The following is a 23,476-nucleotide window of genomic DNA, read 5'->3' on the forward strand; positions in this document are numbered from 1 at the left end:
CAACAGGAGCTGAAACTATGGCACTGTCAATGAGTCCCTGCCTATGCAGCCCATGATAGTCTGATGGCTTTACCTGAGTCATTCCTTCTACATTGTGATTTTGTTTTTGTTATTTGTTTTGCTTTTATTTTTGTTTTGTTTTAAGTGACTTTTCTAAGATGGTCAGGATATGAATCTTTATTATATGCCAGCACAAAAGACATGCAAACAGGCTGACTGGATTTCTCTTTCAGGCTCTTGGGATATTGGTCCAGGCAAGGTTTGCACCATGGAAGAAAAGCAGTTACTGTTCCTGGCCACCCTTTCCTGATGTAGAGTTTGATTCATTTGGCCCTGCTAATGCAGGAGAGCACCCCACAGAGCTGGCAGGGGATCTTACAGTGGATGGATCTTCCCCTAGCTTTGGGTTATTTATGGGTGCTTAGGAGCCCAGACTGCTGCATGGGAATGGACTCTAATCGAGCAGGCTGAAATCATACCCACACTTGTGTCTGAGCCTGCCTCTAGCTATGTGAATTATTTAGAAGCCCTTCGAGCAGACCTTGGTGACAAGCATGAGAAGGAGAGCTGAGAGGAGAGATAAGTCCACCTATACACAATTGTGTAGCAAAAATAAAAATCTCCAAACTTTACCATTTTTTTTGTTATTATAGTAAAATGCATAAAAATTGAGACCACAAATTCAGTAGTGTTAAATACATTCATAGTGGGCAACAACCATAACCATCTGTATCTGGAAATACTCATTTGGCAAAACTGAATGTCTACCAATGAAGCAATAGATCACACCTCCTTCCTCCCAGCTTCTGGTAACCATTGCTCTGTTTCTGTCTCTATTATTTTGGACTATGCTAGATACTGTATGTAAGGACTCACAAAGTATTTACTTATTTTGGTAACTAGTTTATTTCAACCCAGTAAAATTTTAAGCCATAATTCATAGAGACTCTTTGTGTGCCAGATTCTACATGAAGGGAATAACAAACTTTAATATATTAAGTTCCAACGAGAGCAAGATTAAGCAACCATGACTATCCTTGTTATATAGAGACTGAAGCATGGCATAAATTGAGCAACCCTTCTGAGTCCCATTTGAATACAAGATGAAGTTGGTTTGCAGTTCCATGTTGGTGTGATACAAGCCCTATATCCCAAGAAAATAGACCAAGAACAGAGCTTGAAACAATCGTGTGATATTGGTAAGATTCATGGGATAATAGAAAGCCTCTATGTGGCAGGATATTAATATTAACATCTGATGTGAAAAGATCACTCGTAAGTAAGGAAGGTCCCTATGTTCAATGAAGTTCTTAGTTTCTTGTTCAAGTATGCCTGAGAGCAATATGGTGCCTGGCACACATGGATACAAGGAAATATCTGTGTAGTTAACACACAAACAAGACAAAGGAGTACATGAAAAAAATTCTGTTTACTTAATTGCATTATATCACTGTGTGTTTCACAGAACATGTATTTGTCACTTAACGGAGAAAATGCTATTTCAAATGTGCAGACATAAAACAGAATGTTTTGTAGTTTGCTCTCTCCATTGCATACCGAGTGTAGCCACTCTGTATATTCTTGTTGCTTTCATATGTGAATTGTGAAGCTGGACCAGTTGCTTCTGATAGTCAAGAACAGGCTGAAATTTATATGAGTGTCTGTCTGATGTCTATTTTTTCACATAAGCTAAGAGAATACTGAGATCTCTTAATTCTGAGAAGGGCAGGTGCTCTTGTTTAAATCTCCCTTACTGATCTGAGAGTTACCACAGCACATACCATATCTAGAACTGATTATCCTGGAGCCAACACTCCAGTATAACAGGGCATCTTCTGCACCATATCAGATTACCCTTCATGATGCAGACACTTTGTTACAGTCTCATGACTCAAGCACATTCAGAAAGTCAATTACAAAATTGCAAAATGCTTGTTTGGCATTTGAGGAAAGGTGTGAAAGATACAGTGTAAACATACCAATAACTACGTATATAGAGTGACCTAAAAGTTCCAAACTCAATGACACCTTCAAATTATAATCCCAGTTGTGAATGGTCCTAAATCGTTGGTTTTGTTATTTTCTTTTTCTTTCTTTCTTTCTTCTTTTTCTTTCTTTCTTTCTTTCTTTCTTTCTTTCTTTCTTTCTTTCTTTCTTTCTTTCTTTCTTTCTTCCTTCCTTCCTTCCTTCCTTATTTTCTTTCCTTCCTTCATTCCTTCTCTCTCTCTCTCCCCCTCCCTCCTTCCCTCTCTCCCCCTCTCTCTTTCTTCTTTCTTTCTTTCTTTCTTTCTTTCTTTCTTTCTTTCTTTCTTTCTATTTTTCCTACTTCTACATGTTTCTATCTCTGTCATATTGCTCATAGACAGATTAGCAATTCATCAACCTGTCCCAAAGTCATGTCCACAGTACATCTTTTAGCAATATTTAAAGAGGAAAAGTTGTCTGTTGGGAGAAACCAGATCCCAGTCTAATGGGGCTGGGGCTGGGGCTGGTATATTATTTGCCAAACATGTAACAATTTCAGAAATGGTAAAGACTTTTTGGGATCAGTGAGACATCTTGGATCTTGTCATCCCTACTTTTCTTTCTGTTTTTAGTGATCCATATAGAACCAATTATTTCATTTTCTAGAATTAAAGTCATATCTTTGAAAAGGGGGGGGGTACTTAGGTTGACTATGAATTTTGAGCACCATTTCTTGGGATGAACATGTAAGGATTCCAGCTAGCCTCTTTCTTCATGAATCAACACATATTCTTCTCATAGCTACTATTGCAAGATGTCACCAAGTTCCAATTCCCCTTTGTAAAAATATCTATTGAGCTCAATGTTTCTAATTCAGATCTCTTAACTCTCATACTGAAAGTCAATTACTCTTCAGCTAGAGTATCTGTTCAATCACTACTATGATAGACTCAGCTTCATGACTTCTCTAATTCTTTTCCTTCTGTTACTATCACAAGTTCACCTTCTAAAGACAATCTTACAGAGTACATTTATCTTCAGGAATAGCTCCTGAAATTGAAAGCATCTTTTCAGAGTAATCTGAGAAGCCACCATCATTCAGAATCTTTTAGAAAGTGCACTGGCCAAATAAAGTTAGAGCTTCCTAAAACTTTACAGAAAATGAATGCCACATTGTCCTAGAGTTGACTGTGAACTGCTTTATTTCCTTGTTAGAATATAAGAGTACGCAGTAGTCCTCAGCTCTGTTCTAGCCCTAGAGGGCAGGGAGTAGATTATAGGACTAGATATGTACTAAATGGTTTAAAAGAGTAAGTTAAGTATCCTAGAGTCAGATTGGTTAGATTTTAATCCCAGTTGAAAAATACTGTACATGTATAACTCAAGACAGCCTCTTTAACCAATTTATATCTTGGTTTTTTAATTTAAAAAGAGTAATAACTGGCTTTATGTGCTTATCTTACTATTCAATTTTAACCACTTTTTCCTGGCACATATTAATATTTAACAATTCAATCAATTTACTGATATGTTTTGCTGCAGGTAATTGTTCCAGGTATCCCTGGCTCAAAGGATACATAGTAATGAACAAGACAGAATAATATTTTTCATAGTATATAGATTCTAGCAGGAGGAGACAGAGTTTGATATTAACCTGGCACAAAGTAACAGGGACAAACTGGTCTCTTCCAGGTATTTGGAATCATTTGGTTTGCCCATGGTGCCCAGCCTACACAAATGGTTAACTTCCCGGATAATATTAGGGGTATATATAATTACTAAGTGATAAGGAAAGGATCCTTAGAATGAAGTATTATAATAATAAATGCCCAATTCTAAAATAAAAAGTAAGGTATGACAAGAAGAGTTCAAAAGTGTTGTGTAGAAAGTCTACCTCCATATCTCAGAGCCATCACTTCAGTGAGCACAGTTAAGTGTCAGAATCTGAAGAGGAAGGGAGTGAAGATGCAGAGAAAGAACTTGAGCATCAGCCTCCTTTACAGAGACGAGAGAGGTGAAGATGTTTCCGCTTCCATCTCAAAGGAATAGAGGTGCTTTAAGGCAAGTTATATCCTTTCCCTTTAAGTGAGGAGCAGGGTGTAGTTGCATTTGAATTCTCCTTAAAAATCTAAGTGCCAAAAGAAGAGTGGCTAGAAGTTGAGATAGTGGACTACTGGAACGTTAAGTAGCCCACTTTGCTTGAATTTGTAGAGGAGCTCTCCTGGATAGCCCTGGTGCTGTTTGTATTTTGATGATAATTCTGATTACCTGAGAGGAGCTGCCTGGGACAGGATGCGAAATCAGGTGACTTCCTATGTACCTTCCTTTGAATAAAGATTTCTGGGTACCAGTCACTGGGTGAGAAGTAGACAGGACTTCTGGGTGAGAGAGAGAAAGAGGGGAAGCAGGAGAAAGATACTTCCTTTTGGATGGGAAGGACGATGGAGTCAAGGTGTAGGTAGCAGAAACCCCCGGTTTAGTTCTGATCCATTGGAATCTGCTACCAGAGGATTTAACTTAGAATGGCTTACACATTAGGATGCTAGTTGCTGCACACAATGATTGTGTTGCCTTTTGATTCTAACCTAAAATTGTGTGGTGTTTTCCTTCACTTGGCGACTCAACTTTGAGTCTGAGTTCTAAAGAAAAAGGTATGGTGGCAGGGCACCCCAGCCAGCCATGGGAATTTGGAAGCATGGGGCTGGCATGGCAATGACCCGCCAGTGGGAATTTAACAATCTGGGTGCAGAGATTTAGGAACTTCAGGTCAGAGAGTTTGCTGAGATCAGAACAAGTCCTGCTGTTGTGGTGCTGGAGCTAGCATGGGATTCATTTTTTACTATTTCACACTACAGGTACATAGCATTTGAATATTCCCTATAGGTCAAATATACAGGAAACTATAAGGAAGGAGAGGGTGAGTGTTCTTCTAAGAGCTCTGCAGGGAAGATCTCATAGGAAGTAACTTGCATGTTCTTGTATTCCTTTGTTTAAGAAGAGACTAAGTGACCAGTGAAGTAGACATAGTCACCTTGGTGAGCAAGATGGACTAGAGATGGTAGATACTTATTAACATGACTATTTATGCTTACGGGAGGAAATAAGGAACTTTGAAAGTTATGACAAAACTATGAAGAGTTATGTACAAAATCAACTAGAACAGTATGATAAGGATCAAGTAGGGTAAAAATAACTCCCAGGAAGAAGGTGGAGAGTGGGTGGATGCTCAGGGATTGTGTCTCAGAACACACGATAGTAGTTTGACAGGAAGATGCTGCAGAGAATCCGCTGTGCCTCAGAGTTTTGCAGAAGAGGCAGATAGCAAGTTTCAAGATCATTGGGTGAAAATGAGCTTGGTATATTTCAAGTATACAATGAAAATCAGTGTTTAGAAACTGAATAAACAGCAATGAGTTAATAATTCATGTTATCAGAGAGGAGTCTAGACTGATCAAGAAGGCCCGTGTGAGGTATGGTAAGGGATTTGGATAAAGTAGAAGATGGGTTAAAAAGGAAAGAAGCTGGGTTAAGGCAAGAGTTTTAAGCAGAAAGTGCCAATAAAGATTTAAATTTTTTATTAGATATTTTCTTCATTTACATTTCAAATGCTAAACCGAAAGTTCCCTATACCCTCCCCCCGTCCTGCTCCTCAACCCACCCACTCTTGCGTCCTGGTCCTGGCATTCCCCTGTACTGGGACATATATTTTTCCCAAGACCAAGGGCCTCTAATCCCATCAATGTCCGACTAGGCTATCCTCTGCTACATATGCAACTAGAGACACAAGCTCTTGTGGGTACTGGTTAGTTCATATTGTTGTTCCTCCTATAGGGTTGCAGACCCCTTCAGCTCCTTGGGTACTTTCTCTAGCTCCTTCATTGAGGGCCCTGTGTTCCATCCAATAGATGACTGTGAGCATCCACTTCTGTATTTACCAGGCACTAGAATAGCCTCACAAGAGATAGCTATATCAGGATCCTGTCAACAAAATCTTGTTGGCATATGCAATAGTTTCTGGGTTTGGTGGTTATTTATGGGATGGATCCCTGGATGGGGCATCTCTGGATGGTCTTTCCTTCCTCTCATCTTCAAACTTTGTCTCTGTAACTCCTTCCATGGGTATTTTGTTCCCTATTCTAAGAAGGAACTAATTATCTACACTTTGGTCTTCCTTCTTGAATTTCATGTGTTTTGCAAATTGTATCTGTTAATTCAGTTGTTTCATAACTTCTGTTAGTTTCCATGTATCTCTGTTTAGTTTGTGTTTCCAGGATCTGTCCATTGATGAGAGTGAGATGTTGAAGTCTCCCACTATTATTGTGTGAGGTACAATGTGTGCTTTGAGCTTAAATATAGTTTCTTTAATGAATGTGGATGCCCTTGCATTTTGAGCATAGATATTCAGAATTGAGAGTTCATCTTGGTAGATTTTACCTTTGATGAGTATGAAGTGCTCCTTCTTGTCTTTTCATTTTTAATTTATTTTTAATTTTTAAAAATTTATTTATTTATTTATTTATTTTGTTTTGTTTTGTTTTTCGAGACAGGGTTTCTCTGCATAGCTAGCCCTAGCTGTCCTGGAGGTCACTCTGTAGACCAGGCTGGCCTCAAACTCAGAAATCTGCCTGCCTATGCCTCCTGAGTGCTGGGATTAAAGATGTGTACCACCACTACCGGGCTCTCCTTGTCTTTTTTGATAACTTTGGTTTGGAAGTCGATTTTATTCGATATTTGAATGGCAACACCAGCTTGTTTCCTTGGACCATTTGCTTGGAAAATTGTTTTCCAGCCTTTCACTCTGAGGTAGTGTCTGTCTTTGTCACTGAGGTGGGTTTCCTGTATGCAGCAAAATGTTGGGTCCTGCTTATGTAGCCAGTCTGTTAGTCTATGTCTTTTTATTGGGGAATTGAGTCCATTGATATTAAGAGATATTAAGTAAAAGTAATTATTGCTTCCTGTCATTTTTGTTGTTAGAGTTGGGATTCTGTTCTTGCAACTATCTTCTTATAAGTTTGTTGAAGGATTACTTTCTTGCTCTTTCTAGGTTATTGTTTCCCTCCTTGTATTGGAGTTTACTATCTTTTGAAGGTCTGGATTCATAGAAAGATATTGTGTGAATTTGGTTTTGTCATGGAATACTTTGGTTTCTCCATCTATAGTAATTGAGAGTTTTGCTGGGTATAGTAGCCTGGGCTGGCATTTGTGTTTTCTTAGGGTCTGTATAACCTCTGTCCAGGATATTCTGACTTTCATAGTCTCTGGTGAGAAGTCTGGTGTAATTCTGATAGGCCTGCCTTTATATGCTACTTGACCTTTTTCTGTTACTGCTTTTAATATTCTATCTTTATTTAGTGCATTTGTTGTTCTGATTATTATGTGTCAGGAGGAATTTCTTTTCTGGTCCAGTCTATTTGGAGTTCTGTAAGCTTCTTGTATGTTCATGGGCATCTCTCTCTTTAGGTTTGGGAAGTTTTCTTTTATAATTTTGTTGAAGATATTTGCTGGCCCTTTAAGTTGAAAATCTTCATTCTCATCTACTTCTATTATCCTTAGGTTTGGTCTTCTCATTGTGTCCTAAATTTCCTGGATGTTTTGAATTAGGATCTTTTTGCATTTTGCAATTTCTTTGATTGTTGTGCCCATGTTCTCTATGGAATCTTCTGTACCTGAGATTCTCTCTTCCATCTCTTGTATTCTGTTGCTAATGATCATGTCTATGGTTCCTGATTTCTTTCCTAGGGTTTCTATCTCCAGAGTTGTCTCCCTTTGGGTTTTCTTTATTATTTCTGCTTCCCTTTTAAGGACTTGGATGGTTTTGTTCAATTTCATCACCTGTTTAAGTGTGCTTTCCTATAATTCTTTAAGGGATTTTTGAGTTTCCTCTTTAAGGACTTCTACCTGTTTAGCAGTGTTTTCCTGTAATTCTTTAAGGATGTCTCCCTGTTTAGCAGTGTTCTCCTGTATTTCTTTAAGTGAGTTATTAATGCCCTTCTTAAAGTCCTCTTCAAGCATCATGAGATTATATTTTAAATCTGAATCTTGCTTTTCAGGTGTGTTGGGGTATTCAGGACTCCCTGTGGTCGGAGTACTGGGTTCCGATGATAATAAGTGGTCTTGGTTCCTAGTAAGATTCTTACATTTGCCTTTCACCATCTGATAATCTCTGGTGTTAGATGTTCTAGCTGTCTCTGGCTGGAGCTTGTTCCTCCTGTGATTCTATTAGCCTCTGTCAGCACTCCTGGGGGTCCAACTCTCACCTGAGTCCCAGTGGTCAGAGCACTCTCTGCAGGCAAGCTCCCCTCTCTCAGGGAAGGTATATAGAGGTCTGGAGCTCAGCTCTGCCTCCTGGCTGAAGATGTAGGCCTGAATGGATCCTGTCCAAGAAACTCTGTTGCTTCTGTGACCCACATCCTCTCCTGAGCAGACTGGTCTCTGAGCAACCTGGGATACAAGATGGCGATCTCGCCTGAGTCCCGGGGTCAGAGCCCTCCCTGGAGGCCGACTCTCCTCTGACAGGGAAGGTGCCCAGATATCTGGGTCTCAGCTCTGCCTCCTGGCTGAGGATGAAGGCCCAAAGTATGAAGGCCGAAGAACCTCTGTTACTTCTGCGGCCTGCATGCTCTCCTGCGTGAATTGGTCTCTCATGATTTAACTTTTTAAAGTATGCTTTTGCTATTGAGTAAAATACAGAAGAGTGATAAGAACAGAGTTGAGGCAGAATCAAGTATCCTAGAGGAAGACCAGTGTCTAGCAAGCCTGAGTCTTTTGAATTTGGAGAAGCTGGGAAAAATTGAGAATGTCCCTCACCCTTCTTCAAGACCATACAGGCACAGTTTGCAAACTTAGCAGTCAAAATTTCTCCAGGCAATCTGTGTTATTAAGCTATCCCTGGAATGGATTAAGATTAACCTACCTAAGTAAATAAATGTAGTTTCTGGAGTACACAAATTTCTATAGTCCAACCCAACTTGACAATCATTTTAGGATCTGAGAGTGATGTCTATATAAAGGGATCAAGTGTACAAATGGCATCTATGAGTGATGATGCCAGGTAGAATCAAGAAGAAAACTCCCCAAGGATAGTGGGAGACAGAACCTAAAGACAGGCAGAAATCCAAGAACAGGTTCAATGTTGTCTTTGACCATGGACAGAAAGGAAACTATTGCTACCAATGAAAAATCCAAAGCTTATCTGCATGGCTGTGGACATGTAACATCCCCAGCCTTCCCACTGGTAGCCTCTTGTAAATTCTAAATGAGCCTATATCAAGTAACTTCCTCCATCCAACTCAATTGAACTCCTCCATTTGATAATGTATTTGAATAGGGACTGACTCTACAGTCAGATGCTTGTGATCATTTCAGTTATAGAAAGAGAGATTTCTTTTCTCTTTTCTTGTCTTCTCTTCTTTTCTCTTTCTTCTATCAAGCTTTACAGAAGTACCAGGGCAGTCATGCAGTCATGCAGTCATTGATTTATCTTAATCATCTAAACTATCTGACTACCTCCCAGTGAAAAGCTCCATAATACTTTCACTTAAGGCCAGGGCCTTCTATGCTCCAGCTGAACTCTCCTATTGTCTCCTCTTCTCCCTCCTGTCTGAATATGCCTCACTCTTCTCTCTTTCCTGGGCACTGGCTGAGGTATATACTGTCCTATTCTTTCTTCTGCCCAGCTATTGACTGAACAGCTTTAATGGACAAGCCAGAGGATAAATGGTAAGTATTGTTTACAAAAACTTGAGACAGTAGATTCTTGACATAAGCATTACAGTGTTGTGCCCAGATATGAGGGCAAAGAAATAATCATTTAAATAACACAAGGATAATACATATACAGTGCACAAAAACATTACCTTCCCCCTACCTGGATTTCTTGGTTTGGCCTCACTAGGAAAAGTTGTGCTTAGTCCTGCTGGGATTAGATGGCCCAGGGTGGGGTACTACCTGTTGGAGGGGGGCTCCCCTTCACTGGGCAAAGGTGGGACTGGCAAGAGATGAGGGAGGAGCACTGCGATCGGGATGTAAAGGGAATAATTTAAAAAGTATATATGATAAAGAAGGGCTCTCGAAATGACTCATTGGGTAAGAGTGCTTCATATGCAAGTACCTGAGTTTAAATCCAACCACCTACCTATAAAACCCACCTAGCCACAGCTATGGACATGGCTATAGCTCCAGTGCAGTAGGGAGTGAAGACAAAAAGCTTTCCATGCTCTCTGTCTTCCAGTCGAGCTCCAGCTCCAGTTAAAAACCCTTTCTCAAGGAATAAAGCAGAGAGAAAGACAAAGCAGGACAGCCAAAATCCTTCTCCATTCTCCTCTCATGTATATGCTCTTACACACATAAGTACATGTACCACATTCCCACACATATGCCATGACCTGCAGGACTTGGGACCGACATAATTGAAGAGGTGAGGAATAAAGAAACAACAGACACACAGAAAATCTGGGACCCAGTAGGCAATGACCTCTTATGGAGATGTACCTGCAGCCTGAAAACGCAGTGGTTTTATTATGTTGAAGGAAGAGGTGAGTTCATTATATACAGATAAAGAAGGAGGCCGGTTAACTAATCTTTGTAGGGGATACCTAGAGGAGAACAGTCTCAGGCTTCAGTCACTCTAAAGGAGGAAAATGTGACTGATAATCTCTGCATACACTGTCGATATCCACTCTTCAACACATGGAAGACCTTACCACGTCTCTAAGCCTGACCCAGGTGAGGCCTTGCTAGTCCCATGGATCTGAGGCACTGGCATTCTTGACATGTTTATGTGCTGAATGCTCATTCATACAGGGTTGTACTCACTCCATATACATATACACATACACAGACATATACATAAATAAAAAGAAATTATTTTAAAAAGAAATGCTTATCTTGATTTTATCAGTATATATAGTATGTATATATTGAAATATTATACCATGCCTCATAATATGTATAATAGATGTTAATATAAAATAAAATAAAATCATAACATAATAAGATACAAAAATGAATTTACTAGGGGCTGGAGAGATGGCTCAGTGCTTAAGCACACTTGGTGCTCTTCAAGAGGACCAAAGCTTGATTCCTAGCACTCACATGGCATCTTGTGATGGCTTATAACTCTCATCCTAAGGGATTCAGTGCCCCATTGTACACCATGTAGGGATGTAATGCATAGAGATGCATGCAGGCAAAACACTCATACATATAAAATAAAATAAAAATAATTTTAAAAGTCATGAATTAACTAAATTAAAAGCTAAATATTTGAAAGATCAATAAAATTTGTAAGCTTCTATCAAGGATGAAAGAAAAAAATACAAGTCATGGACATTATCATGGTGATTTATTACTATAGATATTATAGCTAACTACAAGATTGAAATGGCATATATAATTTTGTGGTAATACATTTAAAAGTTTAACTAAGGAAGGTAGTTGTTCAAAAAGATGAAAGGAAATATTCTTTAATCAATTTTTATTAGTCCATCTAAAATTGTTTCATTGTGAGAAGCATTCTTCAATACCAAAGAACTTAAGGTTTTGTGGATGACATTAAATAATCCCTAAGAGAAGCTCCTCTGAGGTTCGCTTAGTACAATGTTTGCAGTGATCCCTAGCACACTTGTATAAAACTGTGTGCGGTGGTGCATATCTCTAATCCTAGTCCTGGGGAAGCAGAGATAGGAGAATCCCTGGTGCTTACTGGCAAGCTAGGCCACATGTCTTGATGAGTGCCAGTTTCTATGAGAAATCCTATCTCAGAAAATAAGGTGGAGAGCTATTGAGAGATATAGGACCCAAGCGTCTGGTCACTGCATGCATACATGCATATGAGCACCTTCTTATGTGTACGTACGTGTACACTCACAAATTACATGAATACTTAGCTGTAATAACCATGCATGTTGAAAAGAATATATACACAGTGTTAGGAATAATATGCAAACCTAGCTTCTCATCTCAGAGAAGAATATTATGACTTTGAAGGAAAATCTCAATCACCATTTTGGTTTCTATTTGTAATCTTTCTGGCATAAAGAGAGCGTTCATTCATAATAGTTAAATGACTGTCAGAGAGAAGATGGAAGCTTGGCTTCCTGACTATGTTCCCTAGCAATTCTTATCAGCATGTTCTTTCCTCATGATGGCACTGGGACCACAAAATTAATAACGCCATCGTTCCACGGGTATGGTGGTCAGGGAATCACCATAGAGCCTTTCCAGGGATGGAGCACTAGACGTTCCCTCTCCATCTGTCTACACACATGGAGATTCTAGCTCTTTGTCTGTTTCAGAAATTAGATTAATCAGTCTAGACATACTGTAATTAAACATGTATGGAGAATACTCTTAGTGGTTGTTAAAAGGTTAGAGTTTTGTGAGTGATTTTTAGTTGGGCCAGATGGGCATCTGTATAAAAGCATTAAAGACATTAAGGTGAAATTGAAAACTTTTAAAGCAGATAATGGTAAAAAATTTGCAGAGCAGACTGAGAGATGCCAAGCATAATAAACTCAGAGGAAGATGATTACTTTCTGTTAGTCTGACAGTGGGACAGGGATACGTGCACATTTCCTGTGGATACAGGTTACTTCTGGTTCTCTTTACTGGATTCTTCCCAGAAGGCATTGCTCCTGCCTTGCTAGACCTCAGCCTGGTATAATTCTGCTAACAATCAGTAGCTAGCTGAGCCTCCCCATTTTTCTTCCCACCATCCTGCAACATCTTTTTTACCATCATGTTTTGAAGGTATCTCATTGCTTTGCTGATTTTTAATTTCCTGTCTCTTTCATTAGAATCGTAATCAAAGGAAAGAGGCTATGGACTTGAGAAGAGGACCTGGAAGGGTGCAAAAAATGCTACCTGGGAGGGGTGGGAGGAAAGAAAAGGAAGGGGGAGTGATGTGGTTCTATTTCAATTAAAATGCATTTAAAGATTAATAATAAAAATGGATCAAAAGTAATTCATAAGGACAGGTGTATTTCACTTGCGCATCTCAGAAGCATTCTATAAAACCTTTGTGATTGGCTTCAGTGGGTGCTATAGGGATGACATTTTGCACTTCTCAGGCTTATGGAGATGGAAATTACAACAATTAATTTTCTATTTTTGTACTTAACTACACCTAATAGAAGTTTTCCCCTAATCTAGATCCTTGAATATTTAACCCGAGGGTTCCTTCATACCATTTATCTTCACTGAAGAAAATGTCTTTATGGTGAGCTGTTCACAACACCCTTCTTGTTTGTAAAGCTAAAGGTCTGAACTTCATGACAGCATAAACTGTCTTCTGAATGTGACTTGCCATGAACAGTAGGTGGGACATTTTAGTCTCCTACTCTCATTTCTACTTAGTTTTATAAAGATCTGAACTGGACAACAGATGCTATGGTGTTTGGGCTGAATCTCAAGTTCAGTAGGGAAATATCATTGTTAATTTAGGTCTTGATTTTTATTAACTCAAATGGAAAACCGAGGCCCAGTGTTTCAAAAATCCTTTATTATTACTTTTGAAGTATTAAAGTATGTTTAATCCTACTGAGGTGCTCTCAAATTATGCCCAGGCATAATTTTAGAAATTTCAGAGGCCACAAATTTGGTCGAAGAGATAATACCAAGGAGCAACTTTTCTTCTATAAGGAAAAAATATTTTTTTTAAAGTAGAAATAAACCAAGAGCCTTTGCCATTCTCCATAGTCCCTATTGATGTGCTAAAAAAGATAAAGAAAGAGAGGGGGATATGTTCTATGGAGGGGTGGTGGGGTCTAGAGGAAGGGAGTTTCTCCACGGGCCCATGCTAAAGCATCCTTTCCCCCTGAGGGAGCAGCCACAGGACAATATAGTACAGAACAGAGTTTCTTCAGGGCATGGGGAGAGGAGTTAAGAGGTTAGTAGAGGCAGAGAAAGGCAGAGAGGGGGAGAGAGAGAGAGAGACAGACAGACAGACAGACAGAGACAGAAACAGAGTAGAGAAGTAGAGGCTGGCCATGAACACGTGAAGAGAGAGTGGGGAAGGAATGGGGAAGGGGCAAGGAGAGAGACTGGGAGCAAGAAAGCAAGAGACCAAGAGACCAAGAGAGAAGCAAGAGAGGGAGGAGGGGGCAAGCAGTCCCTTTTATAGTAGGTCAGGCATACCTGGTTGTTGCCAGGTAACTGGGGAGGAGCATACCTTGCTGTTGCCAGGTAACTGTAGGGTGGAGTTTAGACAGAATGTTAACACCTATAACCTCCCTAATTGTAGCAAAGTGCTTTCTGGTGATTTCCGTAGCACTGAGAAGCCAAGTGTTCTGTGCTACTAAGAACGTCTGCTCTACCCTCTAGAGGCAGAGTACTATGAAGCCAGAACTGACTGTAAAGGCTTAGCTCCCCCAGTTTCATGTTTCTCTTAAGTGTGGACAGCAGTAGTGGTGGAGTTAACCATTATTGTCCAGTTTACGGAACAGTCATCTAGTGTGTCCATGAAGGCATCAGCAAAAATATTTAACTCTATGCAGAGAAGACCCACCTTTAACATGGATGCTGCCAATTCCTGAGATGGTTGCCCAGACTGTATAAAACAGGGAAAAGGAGAAAGATGGATGAACTCCGGCATCCATCTTTCTCTGCTTGCTTATCCTTAGAAATGTGGGCCTGAGGCCTCACACTGAAGCTGCCATCACCCAAGCTGCCACCACCATCATTCTTTCCTGCCCATGAGGGGACTGCACCTTCAAGCTACAAACTGCAAGAAATCATCCTTTTCCTCTGTGCTTCTTCTCTGGTATTTGATCTCAGCAAGAACACTAACTAATGCAACTAGCCTGCATCCTAAAGGGGTAACAAATGGCAAACGTTTATCACGGTTGCTTGCTATATCAAGTGTTCAATAACGTTCAGCTACACTCTATTACGACAGTACTTGTGATACAAAATTCATAAAAAAAACAAAACAAAACAAAACAAAACAAAACAACCAAAAAAACAAACCGTATAACTAATCAAATGGGTAAGGAATCCCTCCCTCCCATTCCAAGTCCTCCCTTGCATATGCATTGCTCATTGAAGTTGTGAGTTCTTTCCAAACGCCATACTAAACAATACATATTTGAAACTCGCAATGAACTGTAGACTAAAACATGGAGAACATGATTTCTAAATGTCCCATCCTATTTCCTGATTGTTTTCACTTCCTTTTGTTAAGTTCAGATCCCCCTCATCTCAGGATAAATTTCAAAGAATTGATGCCTGGTATGGCTAATTTTATACAAACTTCACACAAGCTAGAGTTCCTCCGAGAGGAAGGAACCCCAGTTGCAAATAGGACTCCATCCATTTACAGGCTGTAGGCGAGCCTGTAAGGCCTTTTCTAAACTAGTGATTTATGTGGGAAGGCCCAGACCATGATGGGGTCATCCCTGGGCTGGTTGCCCAGGATACTGTAAGAAAGCAGATCAAGAAAGTCATGGGTAGCAAGCCCATAATCAGCACTTCTCCATGGCCTCTGCATCAGGTCCTGTGTCCAGGTTCTCACCTTGTTTGAGTTCCTGTCCTAACTTCCTTCAGTGAAGCACTATGGATATAGAAGCATAAGCCAAATAAACCCTTTCCTCCCCAAATTTCTTTTGGTCATGGTGTTCCATTATAGTAATAGTAACCCAAACAGAGACACTGATAGATATATAAAAGCCTACACATGGCATTCCCCAAGAACCTGTGAAATTGGGTTCTACCTGCCAGAAGGACCACTTCCTTTGTCATATATCTGTGGCTGCATATCAAACCCCGTGTTAACATTCAAGGTCCTCTGGTCCCTAGTAATATGTATCTCTTATGAATAACAAAGTTCCCATGCTAGACTTGAAGCCCTTCTCACCCTCTCCTCACTCCTCTGCCACTATGATAGTTTCTAGGCTGTTCCAACAAGCCCACCTTCCTTCCCTTGCAACGTAAATCTTTCCCTCTGTGGTTTTCTATATTCTCTACTCCTGAGAGATGGGTCTGGTAATCGTCAGTCTGCTTGTTTTCTCTCTCATGTCTACAATAAAAACCTTCCTCAGATAAAAGCAGAAGTCATGTTGGTGGTCTCACTGCTCTCTTGCTTATAATTCATTGCCCAATTATTCACTGTATCAGCTGATACTGAATAAAATATGGAGTTAGCACTTTGGTCACGTGCACCGCAGGGTAAACTTCATTGAAAGAGACTTCAACACAGTGGTTCCAAACATGGGCTTCAGAAGTATGTGGATTTTGTTTCAAAATTTGGCACCCTTGCTTCTTACCAATGTGAACCCGAGAAAATCATTTGTATTATTTTTTGGAAGTCTTCAGATTTATGAGTTAAATGGAAGAAACTTGTGTTTATTACACAAACACAAGAGAACATAATTCTTACAAAACACAGTGTCTAACATATTATAAGCACCCTATTAATCTCCAATAGCTACACTATTAGTATAAAAAAATTTTAAATATACTAGTTTTTAACACTCTTATTCATAATGAATGTTGGCATTTCTACTTAATGCTTATTAACCAAGTTATTTTTTGGCTAATATGAATGTTGGTACCAATAAAAATAACAGAAAACTCACTCAAATATCAATGATTTAACATAACTAAATATTACTTTTTTGTTGACCTAAAGACTTCCATGGTTCTCAATAATTTCATCTTCCTGATGCTGTATCACTTGGCTATTAAAAATTATGAAATATCCTGTACGCTGCTGACGTTATACTTACATCTTCACTACATTGTTATGTCTGCAAACACATGTGTCTAACATCTAATACTCAGCTGATGTCCAACTTTCTTTAGTACTTTCAAATACAATCTCTGGTACTGACTTTTAAAAATCTAAACAGTTATGGCATTTGGTTGGTATTTGTCCATAACCTATTTTTATTATGTAAGTCTTGTTTCTGTTTTTAATGCCCTTACTTGGTTAAAGAAATTAGATTTCTTGTTATGTGGAGTGCTCTCTGCATACTTGAATTTCACTATTCCTTTGTGGTTTGGATAATCTAGTTTTTTTTTTCTTTCTTTAAGCTTATACGTAGATAGAAAAGGTTGAGTAAGTTAAGGGTTTATTCATTTGCAATGTGTGAGTTATTTATTTTTGCTTATGTTTTACATTTCAGTCATTAGTTTAAAACATTTCCTTAGAGAATCCATACTTTGAATAATAGTGGCACATAAATTTACATCTATACTATTGACAAGTATAAATGTCAAACAAAATATATAAATAGCTATGTGGAAGCTTAGTAGTGGGATGCAAAGCCAAAATTCAAAAGGAGAAAAACTATGCTTAAAATGAAAATATTATGTTGTATGCACATTCAAAGATTTCCCCAGTATAGGAATGACTATGCTTTGAAATGAAAATCTATAAAAAGAAAACTGCTACAAAAGGCTTAAACTCTGAGATTTTCATATGTTTCCTGAAAGTCTTTGACATATTCTTTAGTGGTACATGCATGAAATGAGACTTTAGGAAGTTTAAAAATTAGAATTTTCGATGCCAGGAAGAGTCTGGAGTACAATACTCATTAAGTTATAAAAGACAAGAATCATAGACCTTAGGCTTTTTGAATAAAAACAAAAATGGAAGGGGGTGCTTTATGGGCTAAAATTGGAAGTTGTAAGACTATTAGAAGAAAGCTACAGCACATTTGCTTGGGTAATGAATTTTTATATTTTGTTCAAAAGCTGAAGTAACAAAGCAAAATTAGGTAAGTGTGAATGTAGCCAAATAAAAGGTTCTGGAAAAAAAAGGAAAACGGGGAGGGATGGTGTAAATAAAGAAAGAAATCATCAAAAATTAAGTTAAATTAAGAATCTAAACAATTAGAAATGGAAGAGACAACATAGAGGTAGTGAGAAAATACCGTTAAACAATGTGCTGTGTTTTGGATGTGAACTGTTACCCATAGGTCCTTCCTTAATTGTGGGCACTGTTGACAAAGATCTTTTAACTTTTAGACTGTGTTGTCCTGCTGGAGGAAGTGGGTCACTGTGGGTAAGCCTTGAGGTGTTATAGTCTGCTCTACATCACTTTTGCAGTGGTTCCTGACTGTGAATGTGACTATGTGCCTTCCATGCAGTGATGGACAATATCCCCCTCAAACTGTTACTCAAATGATGCTCCATCACAGCCATCAGAAAAGTAAATAGTACACATCTGGTAGACCTTAGGTTTTTGTGTTAAAATATGTATATGTGTGCTCTGTGGACTAAAATCAAAAGTTTTAAAGAAGAAGTTTAATAAGCCATTGTTCACACACACAAATCCAGAACCAAAATGTATAGCAAACCAAAAAATTCTATATAAAAATGACAAGAACAATTCCATAAATAAATAAATATCACTAGAGGAATGCACATTGAAATCAGGAAGTATCCTCTCCTGTGCAACAAGTCACTACTACCAAAGAGACTAAGAAGACTCAAGGAATTTGTCAGAATTTGACTAGAAGGATGCTATTCTACACTGCTGAATATATTCATTTGTTTAAACATTGTGGGTAACTTTATGGAGAATTCATAGCAGCTTAAAATGAATCCCTGGTGATCCAAGAACTCCTCAATGTTAAGTACAAAGTTGTTATAGACATATACCATACACAAGGACTTCTACAAGAGTGCATATAGTCATTTTACTCACAATAACTAAGTTAACATAATGGTGTCCCAAGAAATGAATAGAAAAATTACAGTATATTCATTTAACTCTAGTAGCAAAGAACAGAGACAAACAAACACACTTTTGTATGTGACTTGTGAATGGAACTCAGCATCACTTTGTTGGGTGAGAGATATTAAAAGGATTTCATTTATATGAATTAGAACATGTTAGAGACTAAAGAAAGGTAAATTATTAACTGTTGCTATTACAAGAGAAATTAAAAGGAGGTTAGCTTAGGGATCTTCTAATTGGTAAAGAAATTTATTCTTTGACAAGACAATGACATGGGTATATATATTTGTCAAAAAACCCCATCAAATTAAAATCTCCCACTGTGTTTTATTTCTCATGGATTGTACATCACTAAGGAATGTGGACTTGTAATAGTTTTTCTAAATGATTATGTTATGCTGACTAAAATTAAATTTAACATTTTTCCAAGTTCATAGTTTGAAAAAGATTTTGAATTAATAGAAATTTGTAATAATAAGTTTACTATGCCCTGACTTTAGTTATAGCAAAATAACAAAGACTTTGTGATTGAATATATTTATTGCTTTATAGTTCTGAAGGAGGGAATCAAAATGAGTCCAGAGAGTTGTGCTCAGTAAGGACTGCAAGAGGGAATCATTTCCTGGACAACTTTCCATGTTTAAAGGCTTGCTTTATTCTTTACCTTGTGATTATTTCTTCGTCTTCAAAAGCAGAATTTATCCATTGAAGGCCTGGCTTTGACTGGCTTCTACCATTCTCTCTCTCTCTCTCTCTCTCTCTCTCTCTCTCTCTCTCTCTCTCTCTCTCTCTCTCCATTTTGCCTTTACAATGATTCATGCAAATAAATGCATTGCTTTACCTGGAGATTGCATGATAATCTCCTCCATTTCAAAATCCCTGCTGCAATGTATATAAAATTAATTTTCTTCTTCTTTCTTCTTCTTCTTCTTCTTCTTCTTCTTCTTCTTCTTCTTCTTCTTCTTCTTCTTCTTCTTCTTCTTCTTCTTCTTCTTCCTCTTCTTCCTCCTCCTCCTCTTCCTCTTCCTCCTCCTTCATCTTCATTCTCTGTCTCCTAATTTTCTTCTCTTCTCCTCTCTTTCCTTCCTTCCTTCCTTCCTTCCTTCCTTCCTTCCTTCCTTCCTTCCTTCCTTCCTTCTTTTCATTGTAACTTCAGCAAAAGTAAAAACACACAATGTAAAACATATACACAAACTTTGACATTTATAAGTTATCATACAACAGCAGCATGGGACATAATTTTTATTTATTTTTTGTTACTAATTTTAACAGTTTTTGTTTTAGATGATGGGACCAGCATGTCCCAAAATCAAGCTTATTACAATAGAGATCTAACCCAGAGGAGTAATCTGATTGCATGCACATCCAATACATTAATTACTCAAGTATATCTGTGCAGGTTGAGGATATAGCTCAGTAGATAAGGTTTGTTTAACATGTTCAGGTCTGTGGGTTGGCTTTTCTGGTGGTGACAAACTAAGTGTATTTTATAGAAGAGGTTTTGTCTTAATGACTAAAGGAAAATAGGGTGATCTATTATATAATCAGATTTAAAAAATACCTATATGAACAGTAAACTAGGTTCTAAAAATATAGATATAGGTCCTCCATGTCTGTGAAGCCACAGGTTATTGTACCAAAGCAAATTTCTATTGAAGACCCCTTTTTATTTTTGAAACAAACACTTTTGAAACAAAGAAATCTGCCCTAGAGTTCTAGTGACAGAAGGCAACCTACGTGCCAGCCTATGAAAAACAATGATCACGTGCCATACTAAGAGCTAATCTAATAACCATCTTAAAGGGTTTTATAACATGATAAATTTGCTGCTCAACATTTTGCAGAAAGATGGAAGTGGTAAATAGTTAGGAGTGGAAAATAATTCTAGAGCAATATCTTCTTTAAAACAGCTGAAAGAGAGCACTGCTCACAACAGAGTCATTTCCTGGATTGACAGATGGGCACTGCATTTCCTAGGACATGCGCAGAGGCATTAAAAAAAATCAGAAGAATGAGGTATACAGTCATTCATCGCTCATTAGTCCAAAGCAAATGGAACACATCCACTGTTATTTCTAATTCCACATCACACCTATTCTGTCTCAGCTTCCTGTGTTTCTATTCCTATCACCCCAACTTGTAAAAAAAAAATTATCAGAATCTTGTGGTTATTGACTTATAGTGCTCTAAATAGGAGAAAACATATTAGGGAGGACTTTTTTCATTGACATGGAAACCAAATCTGACTCCCCATTATTTTGTGTGGAGTCGTGTGTATGTGTATCTCATATACACATGTACGTGCATCTCATTCTGAGTCAGAAATGAGGCACAATGTTTAGAGATGATAACATTTTAAATATTGCCAAGAAGAATAAATAACAAATGTTTATTCCAGCTACACCAAGGCACGAAAACTTTATTTGTAAGGAGACTTATAGTATGGTGGATGACCTAATACATTGAGTTACAAGAGGTAAAGCACAATTACACATCTCATGGATGGACTCATGGATTTTTCTCTCTCAAGGGATGAAGATGTTTTTGCGACAAGTGTCCTTGGTGAGTCAACTGAAGTTTGGAGCTTTCATCATTCTTGGCAGTATAAAGAAAGCGAAGCATTTGTTGTGTGAACGCAGGAAAACAAATAGTTATTCCCTTCAGAGGAGGTTTGCAATGACAGTTATGCAGAGGGTTTTTTTTTTTGTTTTTTTGTTTTTTTTTTTTTTTGCTATTGTTGTTGTCACTAATATATTTTTTAAAATTGTCCTTAGAAAAAGTTATGCATGAGAATACTTATGGAGAACAGTAAAAGCAGGATTGGCTAGATTATGGGTTCTGTATCGTTATTATGAGGGCTTATGATTTGGGTTCCTTTCAGGGACAAGGAATTGGCTAACCAAGCAGAAGGCACTTTACCAATCAGTCAGGGCTGAATGAATATTGCCCTTTAGAGGATCTGTTTTTTGTTTCCAGCAGACATGTGGGATGGAGAGCTCACAACCCCCTGAAAACCCAGCTCCAGCGATTTCAACATCCTGATCTGGCTTCCCAGGGTGCTTTACTCCATGCATTCACCTCTAAGCTGACACAAACATATACAAAGAAGTTCCTAAAATACCTTCAAATGTAAGCCTATCTTCCTTACCTGTTTACACTTGCCTTGTAAAATCTTTCTTTGAGAATCTCCTTCAGTTATTCTGGCCTTGTGTCTCCCAGTTTGTTCGGACACACACTGTACACAGGAGTTGTTTTCTTGATAAGAATTGTCTTTTTCTGTGACAACTCACAACAAACTTCTGGTCAGTGGGAACTCAGCTCAGTGTGTCTTCACTGAAAGTATTTTGGGCCCACTCTCTTCTTCCACCTTTATACATCAATCACCCCTTTGTTATCTCCATGTTACATATCACATCTAAAATTGTATTATTTGCACACTACTTACTTGCATATTTTTCCTCATCCATATGAACTTCACACAATAGTAAACTTGTTAGCTGTTCATAAATGGCTCCATCTCAAGTCCCTATAATAATTGCTGAGACTTAATAGATGCTAAGTTTTTATTGAAATCAGATAGCTGTTGTCTCAGGGCTCTCTTTATATCTTTATATTGAAAATGTCAGTCAAATGGATCTCTCATGTCTCCCATTTTCTTTGCATTCTAGCTGCCTGAATAGTTACAAAACATTATTCCAGGCCCATCGTTTCCCCCCTCCATCCTTTCAGAAACAAGTACTTTCTAGTGAATGAATTTAAGAAACTGGCTTGGAAGGTGTTCACTTGGCAGTTTGTGACCACATCCTTTCTCCCATTTATACCTAAATTTTATCATCAAAGGGCTGCTGTGTGACGACAAGTGGAGATTTTCTTACTGGAGAGCACATGGGTCCAACTATTGAGGAAGCAGCATGCACATTCTTCTCTGCTCTAGTAGATGCTGAAGAACAGACAGGTGCTACCTTTTAATAGTCACCCAACAAGTAGAAAGAAAGTAGTTTGCGGTCCCTCAAACACTCTCCATGGAATAGCTAAATTAACTCTGACAATACTTATTTCAGAAATCTCTTCTCTTTTACTGTATTGTAAAGCTCTCTCTCTCTCTCTCTCTCTCTCTCTCTCTCTCTCTCATAGAGATCTTAAGAAAAAAGCCCAAATTAAGTCTTGAAAATAGCCATTATTTAAGTTTGCAATGATTAGAAAGATGAAGTGCCCCAAGCGAGCACTCATAACTTCTATAATCATAGGCTAAACTTCCAAAAGCAACTTCAATTGATTGGTGAAGTTACTGCATTAACTGTCTCCTACATCCCCAGATCTCGTATTCTGCTCACTGTCGCTTCCACCGAGGCCAACTCAGAGGTTCAAGAACTTCTCTAGGAACTGTGATTAATGGTGACACAGTTCAGAACAAAAATCCTACCTCATTATCATCAGCAGCTGTTGCTCTTAAAGTCTAGAGTTTCTGAATAATTGTTTCAATTTCTTTTGTTTGTCCTTTGAAGGCACACAAGAAGCAATTTGATAAGAACCATATTCCCCAGAGGACATGTGTATATTAGCCAAGTGAACATCAATAGAATGTCATCCCCTCTCACGTCGGATAATCTCAGTGACATTCATAAAAATCTCCTGGAGTTGGAGGCTACGGAAGATAAAGGGATCATCTGTGCAGAAAGTCACAGAGAATAGAACTGCAGCAGAGACAGAACTGGAGTCTTGCAAATGTTGGGAAAGAAAAACCAAGACACTCACAGTAACAGTTGCAGCTTTTGAGTTGTCTGACATGGTTTGTGTGTGTGTGTGTGTGTGTGTGTGTGTGTGTGTGTG

Source organism: Mus caroli, chromosome 18, assembly GCF_900094665.2.
Source record: "Mus caroli chromosome 18, CAROLI_EIJ_v1.1, whole genome shotgun sequence".
NCBI lineage: Eukaryota > Metazoa > Chordata > Mammalia > Rodentia > Muridae > Mus > Mus caroli.